The sequence below is a fragment of the Triticum dicoccoides genome, chromosome 4A (assembly GCF_002162155.2).
Source record: "Triticum dicoccoides isolate Atlit2015 ecotype Zavitan chromosome 4A, WEW_v2.0, whole genome shotgun sequence".
Lineage (NCBI taxonomy): Eukaryota > Viridiplantae > Streptophyta > Magnoliopsida > Poales > Poaceae > Triticum > Triticum dicoccoides.
Window position 1 is genome coordinate 720373603 of NC_041386.1, and position 17395 is coordinate 720390997.

The 17395-nt window shown below is 44.9% G+C and overlaps 1 long non-coding RNA gene and 1 pseudogene across 1 annotated transcript; both read left to right on the plus strand.

The window, feature by feature from the left end:
• The first annotated feature begins 10527 nt into the window (after positions 1-10527).
• LOC119288164 lies at positions 10528-12851 on the plus strand (annotated as a pseudogene).
• A 2112-nt stretch (positions 12852-14963) lies between these two features.
• Positions 14964-15602, plus strand: LOC119288165. The gene is made up of 3 exons (XR_005141125.1): positions 14964-15122; positions 15324-15384; positions 15488-15602. It is a non-coding gene; the product is annotated as an uncharacterized LOC119288165 (long non-coding RNA).
• Positions 15603-17395: the final 1793 nt, after the last annotated feature.

Consider the following 17395-nt stretch of genomic DNA (forward strand, 5'->3'; position numbering starts at 1 on the left):
GGTCAAGAACCTCCCAACGAGAATGTATGAATTGCATCAATGGTACATGAACATTACCAAGATTTTCGATCGATTGTCCCTCATGGTGAATGTCAAGGAGGAGCATTACTACCATGAGAAAGTTGTGTCCGTTGAGTATTCTGAACTGTTTCAGTTATACAATCAAGACGCACTCGACAAATCTATCATCAGTTGCTATTGTCTGTAAGTGATTTCTTTCTGTAATTTAAGTCTCAAGCTAGCTGTAGTGATCCTTTTGATCAATCATTACCTGTAATTATCCTCACTATATTCTTTTCTGTGGTATTATATGCAGGATGAAGATGTATGAAATGAGAAAAGGTGGACGCTTTGGCATTGGGTTCATTGACCCAAACACCGTTAATGAATACACATGGAAAATAGATCCACGTCATCAAAAGGCCGTAGAGGACAGCATGCTAGAGTTCTTGAAGCGCCTCAAATACAATGAAGATATACTACTTCCTTACAACTTCCAGTGAGTCATACTGTCTTGTACTACAAATTCTCTGTTTTTGCCTACTAGCTAGCTACATGTTTTTGCTTACATATGCCCGCTTAATTAAGACATGCAAACGTGTGTGCATGCAGATTTCACTGGGTCTTGTGTATCATTAAAGTTGACGCCGGAACAGTTGAAATACTGGACTCACTACTCAAAGAAAAAACTGACCATAACATCTTGTTTGGGATAGTCAACAGGTAATTTCAATCATTATTAACTATATATCTCGGCCTATTTAGTTCATCATTTCATGATATGAACTATTTAATAACCCCTTTATTCATTTTTTTTTGTCGGCGGGCAGGGCTTGGGCAAGGTTCATCAGCGTCACGGAAGGCGAATGGAAAGAAAAGCTTAAATGGGGAAGACCCAAGGTAAGTAATTAAGTAGTACTAGCTAGGTAGCTAGCTACCATCTCTTTAATTATCATGCTTGATTAATTATTATCTGATAAAATTCCACTCTCGTAAAGGCCCTGAAGCAGGCGCAGGGGACTGATCTGTGTGCATTCTGCGTTTGCGAGAACATTCGCATGATGACGTCCGAAAGGAGCAGATCTCAAAGACAGGAATGGGTACGCTTGTCAAAACACTATTCACAATTTTTACACCATTATCGATATCTAGTCACACAACTAATACACATGCATATTGATCTCCTTCTTAACAGTTCAGAAAGGTGCGGGAGAAGCTCCTAGAAACGGAGCGCGTAGAAGCACTTCAAGAGGAAATAGCAGGATTTTTGCTCGACCAGGTCATAAATCCGAAGGGAGAATACTATTACCCGCTACCGCCCCCATGAAAACCACTTTCAATTGTCATCGTGCTCCGAAGGCACCAATTAGACTAATGCCACTGGCTCCGAAGGCAACATGCATGTGTGTATGTGTGAATTAATTAATATTATGGTTTGTGAGACATTGATGATATATATATGCATGATTGGTTCTACTAGAAATTCTATATATATATATATATATATATATATATATATATATATATATATGCATAACGTGTACAATGTGTAGTATCGTAAAATACCAGCAAACGAAAAAGAATTAAAATGGAAACACAAAATTAAATAAAAAAGAAATCATAAAACTAAAAACCCCCCAAACCTTATAGTACCGGTTGGTCTTACCAACCGGTACTAAAGGGCTCCAAGCCCCTGGAGCTGGCTCGTGCCATGTGGTTTCCCTTTAGCACCGGTTCGTGCTGAACCGACACTAAAAGGAGGGGGGGGCTTTAGTGCCCATTAATACCCACACTTTAGTGCCGGTTATGGAACCGGCACTAAAGGGCCTTACGAACCGGTGCTATTGCCCGGTTCTGCACTAGTGCCTTTTAACCTTGATGCTACACAGTTTAATCAGTTGAATTCATTCTAAAGATTCAGTGATGATGACACTAACACCCCCTGCAATCTTTCAGGCAGAATTAACAGTTGGGTAAAGACAGTCTCGTCCAATTCAATGCTCCCGTACTCCTGGAGCAAGCTACAACGTCATTTCCAGAGGTCAAAAGAGGGCGACAGCGAAAATCAGTTCTTCGCCATGGAATTGATCAACGCGTGTCAAATCCTATTTTCCTGGACTCCTTCCGCTTCCGGTCCGAGCTGGAACATCAATTGGCTGCATCTTGCAATGTTCAGAGGATAATCATGATGATCTTTTGCTAATTATCAATAGAGACTTGCTTTGTTTGCCCGTGGGTCTCTGTTTGTATTATGCCATACTATATTTTGCACTGAATCATAACTGAAGAATGAAGACACCTGCTTACTGTATAAGATTGTGCTCTGAAGAATGACGATGCCGACGAAGAGCATGAACAGGTCAGCTATCTTCTCTTTCGTGCAGTACTAGTCGAAAGATGAGATGCTACTTGCTGCTTTATTTGGCGTGCCGGGGATGGGGCACAAGCTGCCAAGTCCGCTTGCGCAACAGGGCGTCAAACTCCTCTTGCATCGCAGCCATCCAGAGCGAGTCACGAAGAGCGGCTCGAATGGAGGACGGCAACGGCGACAGCTCAGAGGTGGACGCCGCATGGACGTAGTCATCCGAGGCGTAGCGGAGCTGGGGCGAAAAACACCCGTACGGGCGCGGGTGACCAGACCGGCCACAGGCGCCAGGGGGGCCGCGGGCACCCGGGGCACCAAGGAGGCCGGGGGCGCCGAGGGGGCCGTGGGCACCGAGGGGGTCGGGGGCACCGGGGGAGCCGCAGGGGCCGCGGGCACCGGGGGCGCCGGGAGGGCGGCGGGGGCCGCGAGCGCCAACGTCGGGGGCGCCGGGGGCACCGGCGCCGCAGCTGTAGGAGGCGCCGCATGCGGGGGGCGCGCCTCAAAGCCAGGGGGCGGGCCAAGAGAGGCGTGCGAGCGCCCTGGGAAAGGCGTCTAGGAGCCCGCGTTACCGGTGGCGGGAGGAACAGCCGGGGGTACCTGGTGAAACGGAAACACAAGCTCCGTCCTGATGGTACCCTTGATCGCTACAAAGCGCGCTGGGTCGTTCGTGGCTTCCGACAGCGTGCTGGCATCGACTTCACCGACACTTTCGCTCTGGTCGTCAAGCCCGGCACGATACGCACAGTTCTCCACCTTGCGGTCTCCCGTGCTTGGTCAGTGCACCAGATGGACGTCTCTAACGCCTTCCTCCATGGTCACCTCGAGGAGCAGGTCTTCTGCCAGCAGCCCAGCGGGTTTGTTGACCCGGCGCTTCCCGACCACGTGTGCCTGCTTTCGCGTTCCTTGTACGGACTCAAGCAGGCTCCGCGCGCTTGGTACCAGCGCATCGCGGCGTTTCTCCACCAACTTGGGTTTCGCTCTACCCGCTCGGATGCCTCGCTCTTCGTCTATCATCAAGGCTCCGACACGGCCTACTTGCTGCTCTATGTCGATGATATCATCCTGACGGCATGTACGGCTAGCCTCCTCAGTCAGCTCACGGCTCGTCTTCGCGCTGAGTTCGCCATCAAGGACTTGGGTCCTTTGCACTACTTCCTCGGTGTCGAGGTGGTGCGCCGTCCCGATGGCTTCTTCCTCCATCAGCGGAAGTACGCTCATGAGCTCCTCGAGCGCGCCGGCATGCTTAGCTGCAAGCCCGCCGCTACTCCCGTTGATACAAAGGCCAATCTTTCTGCCACGGATGGTTCTTCTGCTTCGGATGCTGCTTTCTATCGGTCTATCGTTGATGCTCTTCAGTACCTCACTCCGACTCGACCGGAGATCCAGTACGTCGTGCAGCAGGTGTGTCTTCATATGCATGCTCCTCGAGACGTTCACTGGGCTGCGGTCAAGCGGATTCTTCGCTATGTCTGTGGCGATATGGATCTTGGCGTCACGCTTCATGCCTCCGCCGACACCGCCCTCACCGCCTACTCCGGTGCAGACTGGACGGGCTGCCCTGACACTCGTCGCTCCACCTCGGGCTATTGTGTCTACCTTGGACCCTCACTTATCTCGTGGTCGTCCAAGCAGCAGCCTACGGTCTCTCGTTCCAGTGCTGAGGCTGAGTATCGCGCGGTGGCCAACGCCGTCGCCGAGTGTTCGTGGCTTCGCCAGCTGTTTCAGGAGCTTTCTTGCCCTGTTGACCGTGCCACGGTGGTCTACTGCGATAACGTCTCGGCGGTCTACCTCTCCGCTAACCCGGTGCATCATCGACGGACCAAGCATATTGAGTTGGATATTCATTTTGTTCGGGAACAGGTGGCCCTTGGCCATGTTCGTGTTTTACACGTCCCTACTTCCCAATAATTTACAGATATCATGACCAAGGGCTTGCCTACAGCGTCATTTGAGAAGTTCCGGTCCAGTCTTTGCGTCAGCCGCGGTGCCGCTTCGACTGCGGCGGCGAGGCGTTCCTCGTTTCCTTTTTTCGTTTTTTTTTTGTCCCTTGCGTCTTCTCGGCCGCCATGTGCATCCTCAGGCTGGAAGGTTGGAAACCTGATCCCGGCGTGGATGCATGGCGGCACACCTCCTGCCGTAGCTCCAGCACCACATCGTGGGATCCCGCGTGGACGGTTGGGCACATGAAGGCAATTCGCTCATGCAACAGGTGCTAGTGTATGGATCTCGTGGTGCACTAGATCGATGGCTTTCGTGGTAAGCTGAGCAATGCGTTTGTCGTCTGTTCAGTCTTTGCCACCGGTGAGCTCGTGCGGCCGAGCCTGCCGGCGAGCAGTTGCTTTGTTCGCCCCTGTGTGCATTCTGGCCTCGGGTGTGGCACACCCCCGTCGTCGATGGCCGCTGGACTTTGCGGACGCGAAGATTCATTTTCCGTTCGCTACTGGCGACCTCTATTGATTGGGCCTTTGACGAGTTCCGGAAGGCTCCGCTGGAGATCTTCATTGGGCGCATGTTGCCTGTAGATTGATGGATCGGATGGAATTCGGTCGTGTGTGCCTCCATTTTGAGTCCATATGGCTTCAGGTGGGCATCACGCGAAGCTTCGCTGTCTGTTAACATTATGGGACAATGTCGGTATTTCGATTTTCATGATGAAGACAGTGACGGAGAATATCATGACGGCTGAGATCTGAGACCTAGTAATGGCGGACCGAGTCTTCGAGGCGATGAAGACTTTGCTTGGTGTTTCATGACTCGTAGCAGTGACATTGGCAAGTGGGGGCAGCAACACAAGAAGAGTACAAAGTCTGTTCTTTCAGGGTGAAAACCCAAGGTCCGGCCTTAACTGGTTGTGCTTGGCAATTGCCTTGTTGAAGGCATTGTTTTGAGAGTGCGGATTTCTTCAGGGTGAAAACCTAAGATCTATGATCGGGCGACGACGGCGCTTGTGCACCGTTTCATTTTTGGAGGCGTCGTTTTTGAAGAATTTGAACTTCGGCATGTTGTCTTGGTGGTGGTTTGTGTTGCAGCTACAAGAAATTGACCATCATAGTGGGATCTTTTGTTTATTTTTCTTCTTTATTTTTTTGGGTTGTGTGCATCCGTAATGTCTTTAGGACATTTTATTGTTGCAGAGGCTGGGTGTAATTGATATGTTCGCGATATTAATATATTCCCTTTGTCAAAAAAATAAAACTTGCTGCTCTATTCATTCACAAATAATCTCTCGCTGTCTTGTTGTTTTAACAGTCAAGATAGATGTACTGTACACGTACAATTCATGCTGATGCGAGCTGGCCGTTTCCAGCTGACTCAGATAATCACCTCTATGGCTCTACCTGTGCTAGTCTTGGGAGTCTCCAGCATGCTGGCCGGTACAACTAGCTCAAATCTTCCTTTGCTTGTTTCCTTCCAACTGTTTTCTGCAATGTTTGTTAGTGTCTGTGTTCGCTGCAAACAGTTTACAAGTGCTTTGCCTGTCAGAGTAGAGTTTCTGTATTCCTTAGCATTCCATTTCCAGCACCTGGAAAATTAGCATTTGTGCAAATATAGAGATTCGTTTCCCGGCATGTTTTAGTATCTACTCCCTCCGTTCCAAAATAGATGACCCAACTTTATACTAACTTTAGTACAAAGTTGGGTCATCTATTTTGAAACGGAGGGAGTATATTTTAGACATGGAAAGTTCTAGCTTCTTCTTCGTATTAAATTCATCTAGTTGCAGAACGTATAGGATTTCTTATATGTATGAGCTCTTTAAATATGCTCCAATCAAGTCCTTTTTTCACGGTAAACATTACGTACTTTAATCTGACATACTTTGGAGCATTAAACACATGATTAATATTCTGAAAAAATGTTTATTCCAAAAATCTTGGTGTCCAGGAGCAACTATGAGATATTTTTTCTGCTCAAGCTGGAGCAACTATGGGATTTTAGCATCTCCTGTTGTGAATGGAGCAAGACTCAAGTACTGAACTGACCGTGATGTATAATGTATTGATCTGAAGTGGAGCTGCAAGCCGAGGGACCCCGTTTGAGTTCGCAATGCCTTGACAATCTTAAGTGTCAACTTGGAAGGGAGCATACTGATAAATGGTCAGTTCGGCAACATCTATGGTCTTTTTTGTTAAACATATATGCGTGATATGGTTAGCGTGTACAGCAAGGAGGACAGCCATCGGAGGAGGAATAGTTATACAGGATACTCTTGTACTCTTTATCTTGTTTTATCTCTTGTATTCTTCTCTCCCAAGATGTAATCTCTCCAACCAATCTATACGCGTATTAGGGCTCGCACCCCTCTATTTAACATGCAACACGTCAGCCTGGATCGGCAAGACGTTTACCGCATTCGCACATTTTTAATTTTTTAGCCATCATATAAGGTCGTTACATGCTCTGCACTTGCAAATCCTGACAATGTTTTCAGCTCATGGACACATATATTTACACCCCTGTTTATATCAAACCTTAAACTTCCCCCGTCTGATAGAGTTTGACATCTAACATGCCGAAATAAACTAATCCTTTGTATGTGACCAGATTCAGCTGGGCAGAAGAAGAGGAAGATTCAACGAGAACACTTGGTGCATCACTAAGCTGCAATGTTCATTCTACCGTCCAGAATTATAAGATGGATCACCACTGCAAGAGAGGCCAGCCCAGATGTTTTCTCTGTGTTCTCTTTGTGCGGAACTATTTGGCAGGTTTTCTTCGAAACCTCTGTTCAATCACTTGAAGCCATACAGAGAGTTCAGTGACGATGATACTAACACCTGTGCAATTTTTCATGGACAGTTCCTGTCTGGCGCTTTAATGTTCTGGCAATTTCAGAGCAAGCTACAGCATCATTTCCAGAGCTGCAACGCCACCGATCGAGGGTTTAAAAGTGGCACTTGCTGTGTGGCCCTGGTACCCTTTCCTAGACGATGATCTGTTCTTCACCATGGAGCTGATCGAATTGATGCCAAATTCTATTTTCTTGGGAGTCCAACAGCTTCGAGTCTCTGGAACCTCAAGTGGCTGCATCTTGTACCGTTTACACGGTCAGCGCGTGATCTGAATCTACTATGTACGATGATCAATTTGTTGCTGCCACTATGTTGTGTAATTCCTTGTAACTGAAGGATAAGAAGACATGCTACTACGCAAGCCAACAGAACTTGTGCTGTTGTGCAGTAGCCGGATATGACTGCTCTGTTTTCCACATGCAAGTAACATCGTATTCATATGGACGTACCGTAACAGCTTCATGATTTTTGTGGGTTTCACTTGGCAATTAAATTACAGTTTCCTCATTTCTCTTCTTAACGATTCCATAACAGGTTTTGTTGAGATTGAATATGGGGCGATGCAAGTCTCTACTGAAGGCATTCCTTCTGGTCAGGCAATGCCATTAATTTGTCTGTAAAAACATTGGCTGACAGAGAACATTTCGTTTGACAGAAAATCATTTTGTGTTGAACTTTGCTCCGATCTTTTCATCTCTACTGGTCGATCGTGATGGCTCTTGTAGTCTACTGAAACAACGAAACTAGAACTCGGCCACTTGCATTAACTGAAAGCTCTAATCTAGACATACAGCTCACTTGAATCTAGGATCATGGACAGCAATTTCTTTCGCTTTTCATGCATAGTGGGGACTGAGGAGCATCATTAAGTCCCGTTGTGTCCCTTTCTCTCGTCATTTTGCTCCCGTCGCAGCATCTCCTCATCACGCGGTGCAGCCACTTGATCAATAGTGTTTAAAGTACTCCCGTTCCACACTCGAGTTTATCTTTCTCACATGCACCTTATGGAGAACCACGAGGTTTGCAGATTGACTAACATATAACAAGACGAAAGCAAATACAAAAGCAGAAAAACAAAAAGCAAGAGACGGACCGGACCGTACACATTGGTTGTTCAATTAATCGATTAACCAATTGTGGCATGCGTATGCAGCCAAAGTTTCCTGCACCTCTATTCTGCCAGACAGCACGTAAAGAGAAATCCTGCGTGTGATAGATTGAGGAAAAAAAACTCCCATTTTATCCACAAAGAGTAGATTTTATTGAGTTGATGAAGCATCAAGGGCATTCAAAAAAAATGAGCACACATGTGATATTGCATGACTAGAATGCACACAAGGAACACCAACGTCCACATAGAGAATATGCCGGCAAAGAACAAAGTCATACAAGACTGGAATTGTGCCTAAGCTGAGGAAAACTAAAAAGAAAAAAAAAACTTCAAAGTGATCAATGATCGACGAACTACAACAACGATCATCTGCACTAACCATATCTTGACCTTGGGAACTCCTCCAGCAGTAACCCCTCCATGAAGGGAATGAGGCCCAAGCACCTCCATCACTAGATTGGACCACCAAAGGTCAGACCGTGGGATTTCATGCAAGATAAAGTTCGAGCAAATCCGACCAATGTCTTTAACAATACAATGAAACAATAACACCTCCATTGTTAGATATAACCAATAAGAGTCAGACTTAGAGTTTTTAACCTGGAGCTCGAGACCAGGTACTTGAGAAGCACCACCAAATAAAAGTCATAATGTGTTTCGCCAGCACTTATCGTGATCTAAGCAGCTATATGTGTAGCATGGTCTTGACGTAAGATGCCATGCAAGTGGAAACCATGCTCTCATTCGCAGAAAATCAAGCCGCAACAAGTGCTAGTCGCCGCTTAAGGCTCAAGATGATGAAGGTTGTCGCCGTGCATGCAACAAACATTGGCGAGGTAGGAAGGTCGCCGACACCGCCAAAATCCCATTTCGAGGCACTCTGGGAGTTCCGCACCATCCCCATGCTTCATATATAGTTGTCCCTTGTGGGGACAAAATTGGTCGGCAAAGCATACTGATCATCACTGACTAGTCTGGAGGTCGAAGACCCTCCGTCCCGTTGCGACAACCGTCTAGCAACGTAGGACCATGCGGAGGATCACCTTGTTGGGACGCATAAGGTCATTGTTGTCGCCCGTGTACCTGCAGATGGGATCATAGCTAGGTTTGAAGTCGAATTGATATTTGCTTCTATGTTTGACCTTCAAAGAATCAACATATACTATAACATCCTCCATGTTTAGATTTGGTCTTTCGGTTTAATTTTGCTATATCTAAGCTATTAAAGTAAAGTTTTAGGCATTTACTGGATGTAATTTAAATTTGAAATACGAGTAAATTCAATAGTGCACCAAAATTGGTTAAAAATAAATCATATTTTGGGTCTTGAGTATATTTTGTATGACATATACAAACAAACATCTCTGTGGCAAAAGTCAGTCACAAACATTAAGTTTATTAGACTTTTTTTAATGTAAATGAGTTCTGACAAACATGAACTTTTACATGATATCATGATATATAACCTTAATAGGTTGTGGTAAAAATTTGGTATGGTTTTACAGAAGTTGTGATGCACTACCATACCAGTGTGTCTCAATTCTGTTACCCATGGATCACATCTTACCATGTTGGGGTATTCCAAAATGGGGAAAACTAATCATCCGTTCGAGGGTTCCTTGCTACAAGGCACCACATGGGATTCTGATGCAGGCACAACGGGGTCACATCGATCAGTGCCACCATCCCGAACCCCTCCCGCGCTGCGCCAGCAACCGCGACTCTAGTGATGGTTGTTGGTGCCCATCGGTGGTTCCCCATTTGCCTTTGTGAATGCGCGCGCTGCATGCGCACGTCGAAAAGCTGCGTTGCTACGTTTTTCTAATCATCTACTTGCTCACAACTTTTACTACTACTGCTGGCTTTTGCGACTTGCGAGGAAGCAGGCACGCTTGCTGTTTGTACCAAGTGGATTATGCCTGGTAGTAGATTAGGTCCAGTAATCCTGATTGTTTGCTGTACGTGCCATGTGCATGCATTTTCACATCTACTCCCTCCGTTCCTAAATATAAGTCTTTTTAAACATTTCAAATGGACTACAACACACGGATGTATGTAGACATATTTTAAAGTATAGATTCACTCATTTTGCTTTGTATGTAGTCACTTGTTGGAACCTCTAAAAAGACTTATATTTGGAAATGGAGGGAGTAGTGTAGATAGCCGTTGGGAGAGAAGAACAATGACCCGTGTCCGAGCGCTATAAAAGCAGCACAGCAGCGATAGCATTGCCTCGCTACACCGAGTTCACATCTTACTCCTAGCTCTTTGGTTCCTTCTGCTCCTCAGCACCCGCCGCAAAACTTTTGTTTCGAAACCGGCCGGAGATAATGGCAGGGACGGTTCTGAGCATGGCGAGGTCCATGATGGTGGGCGCAATTAGCAAGGCCGCATCGGCCGCCGCCAACGAGATGAGCCTCCTCATGGGTGTGCGCAAGGATATCTGGTATGTGCACATGCACTTCTTTTTTCAGGTTGTGTAATTCCCACAGCCTCTTATTTCCTTGTTATTCTTCTGTTTAGTCCATCTTGATGGAGGAACACTAGCTTGTTGCATATATTAATTCTTGAAAAATAAAAATAATGTTCTACTTAACTCCTATATATAGAATGACACATTGAAACCAAGTATTCATGATGGTGCTTGGACTCTCTTCATGTAGATGCATATATATTTCAATATGTGGCTGCGAATGGCACAAAGCGTGTTATAACTTGAAGTTTCTTTTTGGTACTTCATTTGGTAGGTTCATCCAAGATGAGCTGGAGACCATGCAGGCTTTCCTGGAGGCTGCTGAAGCAATCATGGAGAAAGACATTCTACTCAAGGTGTGGGCCAAGCAAGTAAGGGACCTGTCCTACAATATTGAAGATTGCCTTGGTGAATTCATGGTGCATGTGGCCAGTCAAAGCAAGTTGCGGAAGATGATGAAGCTCAAAGACCGGCACCGAATCGCCATACAGATCCGTGATCTCAAATCAAGAGTTGAGGAAGTGAGCAGCAGGAACACACGCTACAACCTGATTGAGAAGAACCAAGTCAGTAGAACTGTTGATGAGAGGTATTCTTGCATGGAAGATATTCGCAATCAATCAGGTAGCAATATTGATGAAACTGAACTTGTGGGGTTTCCAAGCCCAAACAAGAGTTGATAAATCTTCTAGATGTCCATGCCAAAACCGGCCCTGCTCAGGTAGTATGCGTGGTCGGCATGGGTGGCTTGGGTAAGACTACTCTTACAAGGAAGGTTTATGAAAGTATTGAAAACTTTTCATGTCGTGCTTGGATCACTGTCTCGCAGTCATTTGCCAGGATGGAGCTTCTGAAAGTTATGATCAAAGAACTTTTTGGCGATGAAGCATTGAAGAGGCAACTTGACAGGAAGGTAGTGCGAGCAGATGATCTCGCTGACTACCTAAGGAAAAAGCTACATGACAAAAGGTACTTCGTTGTTCTTGATGATGTATGGAACATTGATGATTGGAAGTGGATCAGTAGTTTTTCTTTTCCTAGCAATAACAACAAAGGTAGCCGGATAATGGTGACAACACGAGATGTTGGCTTAGCTGAGGAGTGTTGTTTGGAATCTTCTAGATCTCTTATCTACCAACATGCACCCCTAGAAACACAAGATGCCATAAACTTGCTACTAAGGAAGGCTAGGAAATGTGAGGAAGACATGAAAAATGATGAGAACATGAGACAAATAGTTATGAAGATAGTTAAAAAGTCTGGACGGTTACCCCTAGCTATACTCACACTAGGAGGCTTGCTTGCCACCAAAGTGGTGATTGAGTGGCAAAGTATTTATAACCAGATCCCCTTAGAGCTAGAGAGCAACCGAAGCCTTGAAGCAATGAGGAGGATGGTTACCCTGAGTTACAACCACTTGCCCTCTCATCTTAAGTCATGTTTTCTGTATTTAAGCATATTTCCTGAGGATTTTGAAATCAAGAGGAGGCGTCTGGTTGAAAGATGGATGGCCGAGGGCTTTGTTATAGCCATGCATGGGGTTAGTGTTACAGATGTTGGGAATAGTTACTTTGATTGCCTAATAAATCGAAGCATGATTCAGTGATCAAGTGTGAACATAGAGGGAACTGTGAAGAGTTGTCGAGTCCATGACATCGTTCGTGATGTCATGATCTCAATTTCTAGAGATGAAAGATTTGCATGCTCGACATGGGATAATGTGAGTGCAATAACAAGGGAGAACTTCCGTCATGTAGCATATCATGGTGGTGAGCACCCAAATAAAAGCATGGATTGGGGGCATGTCCGGTCATTAACAATTTTTGGTGATAGCTACATGAAGCCGGCTCATTCGCCTTTGTCGCCCGACTTCAAGATGCTTAGAACCTTGGACCTAAATGATGCCCATTTTGAACTCACACAAAAAGAATCCAATGCTTTAGGGTTGTTACATCATTTGAAATATATCAACATCAGTGGTCCTTACCATGAAGTGTCATATGTTTACAAGCTCCCAAGATCCATAGGGAAACTACAGGGCTTGCAAACTTTGCACATTGACCACAGTTATGTTGCATCACTACCAACTGAGATCACAAAACTGCAATGCCTTCGCAGCCTCCGATTTAGGAAAACAAATATGTATCATATTTTATGCCTATATTACCCTAAGATCTGCTTCATGTCCGCATTTTGTATGCCTTATGTGTTCGGTCCTTTAGTTAGTCATGTCGATCGTATGGAATTTATAATGGATTTTCACATGGTCCGGACTGGCTGTTTGTCCAACTCCAATGGTGTGAGGGTGCCCAGAGGGATCAACAACTTGAAGGAGTTAGAGATACTAGAGTATGTTGACATTCAGCAAACTAGTAGGAAAGCAGTTAAAGAGCTTGGGGAGCTAATAAAGCTAAGAAAGCTGAGTGTCACAGTAGGGGCAAGCAAGCAAAAGTGCAAGATACTTTGTGAATCTATTGAGAAGCTCACTTCCCTCCGCTCTCTTTATGTGGAATGTAATTGGACAAGTGGTCTCAAGTGGTTGCATTCTATTTCCTCCGTCCCCCCTCTCTTGAGGTCGTTGTCTCTGTTTGGTGTTCTTGGGGAGATGCCTGGCTGGTTTGGGGATCTGGTGCATCTGGTGAAGCTTATATTATGGTCAAGCTATCTAGCAGAAGGAGGTAAAAGTATGGAAATACTGGGCGCACTGCCGAAGCTCATGTTCCTTAATCTTGGTTATGGCTCTTATGCAGCAGAAAAACTAGTGTTCAAACCAGAAACATTCTTAAACCTCAGGAAACTTGAAGTTTATTTGTGAGAGTCAACCGAGAGAGTTGATATTTGAGGAGGGCACCTCGCCCCAGCTGGAAAAGATAGAAATCATACAGGGCAGGTTGGAATCAGGGGTTACTGGTATCAAATACCTTCCAAGGCTCAAGGAGATTTTTATTAGTCACGCTGCTCAAGTTGCGAGGCTTAGTGTTCTAGAAGGTGAAGTCAACGCACACCCCAACCGTCCTGTGCTCCGACTTTCCTGGGGACGACGCCACCATGACCTGGGGGACATCGCCGAAGGATCCGGTGTACAAGTGGAAGCAACGGTGGAGTCATCCATTCCAGCCCCGGCAGCGGGAGAGGGCTCACAATTGGCGGCCATGCTGGCGGAGAGCGACAGGTCAGCACATCTAACAGATTTGCTTCTCGATCTATGTTTTCTCTCTTTTGTTCAAGCAATACTTACTAGCTACCAGTACCTGCTGAGATGTATGTTACACATGTTTTGATTCACAAATCTCTCTCTGTCTTGTCTCTTACAGCGAAGATGACCTGCGTTGATAATCTCGGCTTCATTACCTTTGCTCAAATTGGCTGCATATATGCTGGAATTGGAGTCACACACTCAGGTCGCCGCCTTGGAACACAATGCTTCCCATGTAAGTGCCTGTAGATCTAATCTCTGTCTCTGTTTCTACTTGGTGAATGACTATACCACCACCCCTGCTGATTTATCGATCTTCTTGTGCACACCAACTGTTCGTCTCAATGTCTGCAAAGGGTTTTGTTTGTGCTACTGCCTTAAATTTGACTTGCTTAGTGCTTACCTACCGCTGTCTGAAGATATCAGTTCAATGTTGTGTCACATTCCTGTTTACCTGCTTGACATGTACAGAGTGTCTTGTAGTATCAAGTTTCCAAGGCTGCAGTCTTCAAGTGGTGGCGTTTTTTTTTGTCCAGAACTTCTGCTTCGATTCTCCTTTCAGATTTTATTTCCTCTGATAATGTACAAAAGAAAAGAAATAACACTTTCCTTTAGACTCAGCAGTATGCATTATAATTTGTTACTTGTCGTCTTCAAACAGATGTAGTTCTCTTAGACTCTCACCATTACCAGTTGGGCTCCACTTGTTTACTTTAAATAATGTGAAGCACCCTTGTTGCCACAATTTACAGGAAGTTAAAATTTCGCAAACCTGGGACAAGGTGGATCATGGCATGATCAAACACATAATGCAATTGATCGCGACTTATGGCGGTGCTTTACCTGATTTTCTGCTGAAGGCTGTATAATAGCAAGGAGCCAACTAGAGGAAGGCAACACCCATGGAAGCACTAGAGTTGGGCACCGGCTAACGTTCGATAGGTCAGGTGATACAAGCTGAGATGTATGTATGCTATATTATGTACATGCTTTGATTCACTATTTTTTTTGTCTTACAGAAAAGATCTCTGCACAGATTATCTCGTCTCCGTTTCATTCGCTTCTCCACCCAGATCGGCTGCACAGATGTCCTCATTTTTTTTCCTACTGTCGAGCCCCCTAATTTGCTTATTTAACTCGATTGCCACCGCCTTCTGAAACCATGCAATGTTTGTCTGTAAGAGGTAATGTTTGTGTTTCGCGCTGCTGCCTTTGGATTTTAACTGGTTCCATGTTGTGTCACATTCCTGATTACCTGCTTGACATGAAAAGAGTACTTATAGTATCAAATTTCCATGGCTGCAGCCTGCACGTGACTTCTCTTTTTATCCATGGTCTTCTGATTATATTTTCCTCTCAGCTTTTATTTCCTCTGAATTGTACAGAAGAAAGACAAACACTCGGTTTTTAAACATAAAGCTGAATTCCTTCACAGTCCACAAATAGGTAGTTCTTTTTTATACCAGTTTGATTTCTTAGAGTTTCACCTTTAACAATTGAGCTCCTCTTGTTTTTTTTATAATTTGATGAAGCACCACTTTGCTGCCAGGAAGTTAGAATTTGACAAACCTGGGACAAGCACATTACCTGATTTTCTGCTGAAGGTTAATAGCATGGAGCCAACTGGAGGAAGGAAAAATCCAGGATGCAATTAATGTGACTTATTTGAGGTGGGCCCCGGTTAAGCTCTGTCTAGTGTAGTATATGCTAGGGAGGAATTAATACTTACAATGTGGTAGCATTTCCAGATGTTAGGAACCATGATATTATAAGGAGGACCTGGAGCAACTCTGGCTGATGAGAATTGAGCAGGACGCATGCCTCTGCAGCTGAAGTAACATGACATTCAGACATCCAATGCTTGAAAAGGACATTGAATGTTCTGACATGTGGACTGTGATCACATCGATAAGTGGTCAGTTCATCTACAACTCCTTTTTGTTGTTGTCATGTTAGATTTTTCATATGAATATGTAGTAATTTCCATTCCTGGCACCATTTTCAGCTTGCGAGCATGCATCGACTTATGAAATGTACTAAGTAATGCCCTGTTTTTTTTTATGTCAGCTGGGGAGAAGACGTGGAAAATGCATTCAACTCTCCAAGTCCTCCGCTGGCTGGAAGCCTCTGATATGGTGCAAGGTGAAGCTGAGAGCGATCTCGACATTTCTCCCCTGCGAATGGAAGAGGAATGCATTGATCTTGGGGCTTCGGTGTAATGGAGGGGAGCAGCAAGCTGCACTGTTACTCAGAAGGAGTTTACAAGGTGCAACTGTTGTCCCAGATGAAAAATCGTTTGTTGAGGAACACCATGGAATGGAATGGCCGATCAACCTGATGAGAAGACCTGCAACTTTTAATACAGACTTACTTTGTTTTCTAGTACACTGTTTTTTTCCAGAGATTTTTAGTTCCTCTATGTTTGCTACTGCCACTATGCTTGTGCTTGTTTGTAATCAAAGAATTGGATTGCATATGTTGTTATGCAAGTTCCGCAAATTTAAGAGCCTGTTCAAATTCTCTCCACTCCGGAGTCAGCAGTACGGAGCAAAGCAGTCCCGTAGAGCAATATCTACCTGATGAAAATACAGACTTACTCTGTGTCTACTATTCTATTTTCTTGAAAATGATTAATTGCTCTCAAATTCTTGCTGCCACAGTGTATGTGCTTGTTTGTAAACAAAGAATGGCTATTTCATCTGGTGACATCATTTTTCACAAAATTTGAGTTGATGAAATAGTGCGCCTGCTATATATGCCATTAATTGTGATTCTCATCGATTTCGCTTTGCCGATTATACTTTGCCAGCAAAATGCCACGCCGGCATACAAAACCCGTAGGTTTATTTTGGTAGAAGTATTTTCTATATGTAATTTGTGACCATGTTTCTCTATTTACCGAAAATGTCTCTCGCCCCGTTTTATATATAAAGCAAAATGTTTCTCCATTTCAACTGTCAGATCATTTCACAACCAGGAGCCTGCAGGCTAAATTGAGCAATCAACAAACTGACTGAGGCATAGACCAGAAGCCTTGTGGCTTTCTGAAGCAACCGTACCATTCATGTGTGTGTGGTCAGTGAGGATGTTGTCGACGAACACACACTTGCAGTCACCACAGATCAAGAGGACATGCCACCCCGTGAGGCGCTTATCACCTTTTGAGACAAGCGGGTCGCTAGAAGTCGGCTATATCTTCCATATCTGAACAGAAAATGTGTTTATTTCTGGAAGGGTAAGAAATATGCGTAGGGCATTCAACTGCAGATACTTGGATCTTCAAGAACAAGTTCTTGGGAAAGAAAACAGGGTCAGATTGCAAGTAATCACAGAGCTGCATGCGCAATGGTGATGCTGAGTTGCTGAACTAGTCAGCATTGTCATTCTGTCATTCATGTTTGAAATTTTGGTTATATATGCAGCTTGTCATCAAACTGAGGTATGTTATGGATCAACA